Consider the following 6,179-nt stretch of genomic DNA (forward strand, 5'->3'; position numbering starts at 1 on the left):
CAGAGGTCGTGAATTGTATCCAGAACTTCTGACACCAAGTTTTGTTTTCGTCGGTTGTTTTTCAAAGCTGAGAGAGACGATCAGATCACGCAACAACTACAACAGGTTTAATCAGTCCAGTTGAGACGTTTACCATGAGGACATGTACAGGCAGTAACCAGTAGGTACAACTTCGATTCAATAACAACAACAACATTAGCTAGAACTTCTCACTTAACTTGAGCTCGCTCGCGTAAATCTGAAACTTCTGGACAACAACAAGTCTTATGTAAACAGGCTATTAATAGCGAACTCGTGACCATTAACTTAATTATAGAAATTGACAACTTCGTTTCTAGAACGTTCTGGAACAACAAGAAAAGGTAAGGAAACTTTAGAAAGATCTAGATATCATAACAACGTTGGCCATTCTTCTCTAAGAGGGACCATAGCATGTCGATTTTCCCAATTGGGATGCCAGCCCTCAGAAATTCTTCCACCTCTTCGAGTCGGAAGGCCCGTTCAGTTATGAGTAGAGTGCTGTCTGTCTCTGTCCTGTCCCCCGCTCTAAAAGACTCAATAATCGTCTGATCCTTCAGCTTAGACTTCTTCAGTTTGTCTTTACCATTTCCATGTTTCTTTGTAGCCAAGTGTGTAATTACAACTTTTCTTTGTAGACACTATTTCGCGGCATGCCAGACAAAACAACTTCCCGTCTTTGATTGATAGTTCTTCTCCTGGATATTGCGGAATCCGATCATGTATGATTATGTTTTTTGCATCACAGTTCCCCCTAGTCTGATTGATGGCAGAGTACGCTCTCGAGCTATCTCTGCCTTGGCTGGCTGACTTCCATTGTTCCTCGATGACAACGTGGATGACGCCTTCTTGGAACGAGTGTGATGGACTGGGCTCTAGAAGGCAACCGCTGACCTATCAAACCTATTCCCCAGGCTCGGCTCCTTTGACTAAAATGAGGGCAAAATGCGGCTTTGGACGACATAAATAAAGTTAGATTGTGCTTTTTAACACAAAATTATACAAATAATCAGTCGGAAAAAAAAAATGCTCGCGAAGCCAAATAATGCCACAAAAAGTACTAGCACTATCAGTGAGAGCGTAGTTTTACCTCGGCAGGTGAATTAAGTGTAGCCTCCGCTCTCTTTCCGTGACGTTTTTCCTTCCTATCTCCACTTCTTTGCGATGACCCTCTAAAAAGAGAGTTTAAAGGCCCTCTCAGCATTTTGTTGAACAGCGACGTTGTAACCTTTGCCCCCCACCCCACCCCCCTTTCAACCGTGTTGCAACATGTTGAATTGAATTTGAATCGAAGATGAACCCGTTTGCCCGCCCCAGCAGTCAACATCGTTCAACAAAATCGTGGTACGAGGCTGACAAATGCGGCTATTTTAGCCACTTTGACAATTGCAGTGCATCCCCGATGTTGGACAAATTTAGCTCATGCAATCCATGATATAAAGAGGAGCGTAGTGTCATTCTATGGTAAATTCACTTACGTACCTGAAAAAATGTACTTTAATGGCTTTGGGATTACTTATCACTCCAAAAGAGATTTAACTTGAGCGTGGGCTGTTCGACTCGTAATGGCTCCTTCTGTACAATTTTATGAAATTGCCAAAAAAATGGCCATGGGTTTTTGCTGATTTTTTTACCACTCCACGAAGACACCATTCTCAACGAAAATAGCAGCCTGTGTAGCAAGCGTTCCTGTTCGAAAGAAGAGAACCCAAACGATTTTCTGCAAACTGGCCGCGCGAAAGTTGGGACAAGAGACTGAGGGAACGCTTACAAGAAGACCCCCTATTTTTGAAAAACGCCCACCTTTCCTTGACATGCGCTGATTGACGTCTTATCAACAAATTAGCCAATCACGGACAACCTTGTAAACACATGTTGACTTCCGTCAAAACAAACCGAGGCACCGAGGAGACACTGAGCGATCATTGCAGAATTTGTCAGTGCGATTTTAGAGTTAAATTTGTAACGGCAGCTTCTCAGCAGGGTAAGAATGGTTATGTTTCTTACGAGAATTTTTTTAAACCATCGAAGATAACAGCCAATTTTCAGAACGTGTAACGTGTTTAGGAACATAACTCGTACAGAGTTCGAACCAAAGCAGACCATGAAACCATTCAAGAAGTTTTAGTTGCGATTTTTACTAGCGGCGATTTCAGTGCGACTTATTGGCTATTTCTTGGTGCAAAGTGGTTGACGAAATTAATGAATCGTACTATTAGATTTTCCTGGAAATCACAGGAAACCTACTCGCTAGTTTGATAATCTTCAGTCGGTTTTTTGTCAAAGCATCACGAAATCGTAGATGAAATAGCAAGTAAAAATACTTTTTTAAAAAAATCGCGTGACTGTGCAAAGGACCGCTTTCTTCTCACAATAAAAGAAGATTTAACCGGGGAGCTGTGTAATTGTCTTCATCTAGTTTCAGTTCATGATAAAGGGCTCAAGCTTACATTGGGCAAGTTAAGCAGAGAATTTGACGACTACAATACAGTTTATTTCCTTGATCCTGAAACAGATATGGATTTTGATCGTTCGCAGGCATTTTATAAATTCATCCTGCGTAAATATAAAGTATCTATTTCAAGCAAACGAAAAGCTTACTTCAGTCCAGTCCAAACTTTGCGTCGACAATAAGCGCTGCCAAAGTTTTGGTAAATCACGAATCTTTTGCTTTTAGTGAATTATGGAAACGCTTTTCCATAGCGGCTTCAGCTGACGCGTAAATAATGTTGAATTTTCCTTGATGGATATCGTCCAAGCAGTCCAGACTTTCGTTTAAACCACAGGCTGTCATTCTCACAGAATCTACCTCAACCACTTACTTGATCGCGTATGGCGCTTTGTACTGGAAATCATGATGATACTCGAGAAGCCTGTTCTTCGTTTTCTTTTATTTCGAACTCCGCAAATCATGACAAACATCTGAAAAATTAAGGTGGCTCAAAACAGTCTCAACGCTTCCAAATAACGCTCTAATTGGAAGGATCAGCGCTACAACGCTGTATCATGTATTTGCAATATTGTGGTACCAAATGAAACACGGATTATTGCTGAATAAGATGCAGTCATTATTGTGACATAACACGCCACCTTGGCAACAGGGAAGCCCCGTAAAAACATCCTTTATTTTGTCTTTAGTTGCGTATATCTCAAAAATGAACAAGGTGACCCCCATTTTTTATTTCTGAAAAGTAATCAGAAGGGCAAGATGAAACGTCCTGCAACGTTAATCTGTCTAGTGGATTCAGAGCCACAGAATTAAGGTGGCTCTGAATTCGCCAGACAGAACGTTTTTAAACTTTGCAGAAGTTTCATCTTGTCCTTCTGATTACTTATCAGGGTGTTTTTACAGGGCTTTCCCATTGTCACGGTGTCAATCATTGTGACTGTGCCGCACCAATCAGAAGCCCCCGTTCGTGGACGAACGGGTTTTTCAAAAATAGGGGGTCTTCTTCCAAGCTTTCCCTCAGTCTCTTGCCCCAACTTTCGCGCGGCCAGTTTGTAGAAAATCGTTTTGAAGCTATTCTTTCGAACAGATACGCTTGTTACGCAGGCTACAAATATATGAAATAAAAAATGGGGGTCACTGTACTCGTCCAGGACTAAGAAAATAACCATTCCTTGGCGGATTAAGCTTGGCGCCAATAAAAATCCGCCATTTTATCAATGTGCCCGCGCTACTGCGCACGTTAGAGGTGCTTTTAAGTAAGCTTTATACTTCTTACGGTCAGCAACCATATCTCACAAAAGACAAACTACAAAAAACTCAGAAAAACCTTATCTGATAAAACGGAATATTAGTCAGAGTATCATTTTGACAATCCAAAGATTCAGCCTGAATTTGTACCTCGTTAAGTCAACGGGGAGAACTCATTCAGCTAAAAAAATGTCAGGCCTTCCTCATTCTTCCCAATGAGGAAACACGTGCACAAAGGTGGAATGCCGTAAGAACGCCAAAGCGGTGCGCAGATCAGAAACGAAGAACTGCAGGTTGCAGATTCCATCATTAAGACCCTAAAGTGAAGAAGGCCATTGCCACGTACTCTATCCCGCAGAATTCAGTAAAAGAATGTCAACTTCTGACTTTTCCCGACTAAATATCTCGGCTATTTCGACCATACGAATGAAGCTGTAGTTTCTGAAGAAACTGTTGTGCTGCGTCGGTGGGGAAGTAGTATACAAAAATTTGGTTTTATCAACGGAGTTGATAATGTAAATTGGCCACCGTACAGAGATTCCAAAAGCTGACGTTTCGAGCGTTAGCCCTTCGTCAGAGCGAATCGCGGGATTATGGGTTACGTGTAGTTTTTATAGTAGAGTAGGAGCTACGCTATTGGTGGTAACATGGCAACGTGAAAAACAGGAAATATTAGTTAAATGAAAAGCGTTCGTTAATACCGTGAGGATTAAGGGTGCCGATTTGAAAGATGAATTTTTGTTCCAGATTCTCGCGGCTTTCTGTCGTACCTAGATGTAGGTAAAGGCCGCAGATAGCCATGTGTTTTTTGGAGTGGTTAAGCAGATTAAAATGGCGAGCGACTGGCTTAGATGCATCCTTGTCATTCTTTTCAACATCGCGAAGGTGTTCGCGGAATCGGTCACCTAGTCGTCTACCTGTCTCACCAATGTATAATTTATTGCATAACGTACAGGTTATGCAATAAATGACATTTGCGGAGGTACATGTGAAACGATCGGAGATCTTAACAGATCGCTTAGGTCCCGATATCTTGCTAGTGTTAAAAATGAAAAGACAAGTTTTGCATCGTGAGCGCGCGCATTTGAAAGTGCCGGGTTGCTCGTTAGTTTTGAGCGCGCTTCTAACTAAAAAGTTGCCTACGTTTTTGTCGCGTTTGAATGAAATAAGTGGAGGTTTCGAAAAGATTCTACCAGTCTCGGGATCATTTTGGAGTAATTTAAAATTACTAAGAATGATGCTTTTGACTGCGTGATTATGAGGATGGAAAGTGAGGGTGAATGGAATTCTGTCATTCTTATCTTTTTGTGACGTTTGTAGTGATGACTGCCGATCAAATTGTTGGGCGCGATGATGGCCCGCTTTGACCACAGAGAAAGGATAGCCACGTTTTTCGAAGAACTGGCACATATCCTCTGATTTGCTGGAAAAATCGGAGTCATCACTCAGACGTCGAAGTCTAAGAAATTGAGAATAAGGAATGGAGTTCTTGACATGTGATGGATGTGACGATGAATACAACAAATAACTGTGTGAATCAGTAGGTTTGTAGTGCACACTAGTACATAGCACGTTGCCTCTAATAGAACCTTTGATATCTAGGAAAGCCAATGAAGTTTCCGAAATTTCCCAGGTTTATTTAAGAGCCGGATGAAAAGAGTTGACGGAAGTGATAAATTGATCGAGTTCTTCTCTGCTGGATGAAATAGTGCCGATGCAGTCGTCGATGTAGCGGCCGTAGAGTTCAGGTTTGGGGCCGTTGTACTGATTAAAAAATTGGTGTTCAACATATCCTACAAAAAGATTGGCATAGCTAGGTCCCATTCTTGTGCCCATCGCTACACCATTAATTTGTTTGTAATAGTTGCCGGCGAATGAAAAACAATTAAGTGTTAAAACTAGTTCGGCAAGGCGGAGGAGCGTTTCCGAGCTAGGTTCTTTGACAGTGCGTTGATCGAAAAAGTGTTTAAGTGCTTGAAGACCTTCCCTATTAGGAATGACTGTGTATACAGATGTAATGTCCATGGTGAAAATTTTTCCCACAGTATTTTGACAACACCCTTTGATTTACCATTGTTTTTAACAGAGCTAAATAATAAGGATTTTCCCGTTTCAAGTTTTTAGTCTGAAACATGGTTGTATTAATTTTTCAAGTAATTTCCGCAGAAATGTCTCTTTCACGTTTATACAAACGTTTGTATAAACGTAACCTGTTGTGATGTTGAAATCGTCATAGTTTGTACTTTGTACCTGATCACGTGACTGGGAGTAAAGACACTTGAGTTCATAAATGAATGGCGTCGTGTTGCTTTTAGTTTACCTCGCCGATAATTCACTCAACATGGTGTCAGAAGCTGGATAGCCGAGGCTCTCAGAAGAAAATACGGGAGAGTTCTTCGAGGTCATTCGAGCGACGCTACATATTTTCAAAAGAGAACGTAAGAAATTATTCGCTGCGACAGCC

The sequence above is a fragment of the Montipora foliosa genome, chromosome 4, assembly GCF_036669935.1.
Source record: "Montipora foliosa isolate CH-2021 chromosome 4, ASM3666993v2, whole genome shotgun sequence".
Taxonomy (NCBI): Eukaryota; Metazoa; Cnidaria; class Anthozoa; order Scleractinia; family Acroporidae; genus Montipora; species Montipora foliosa.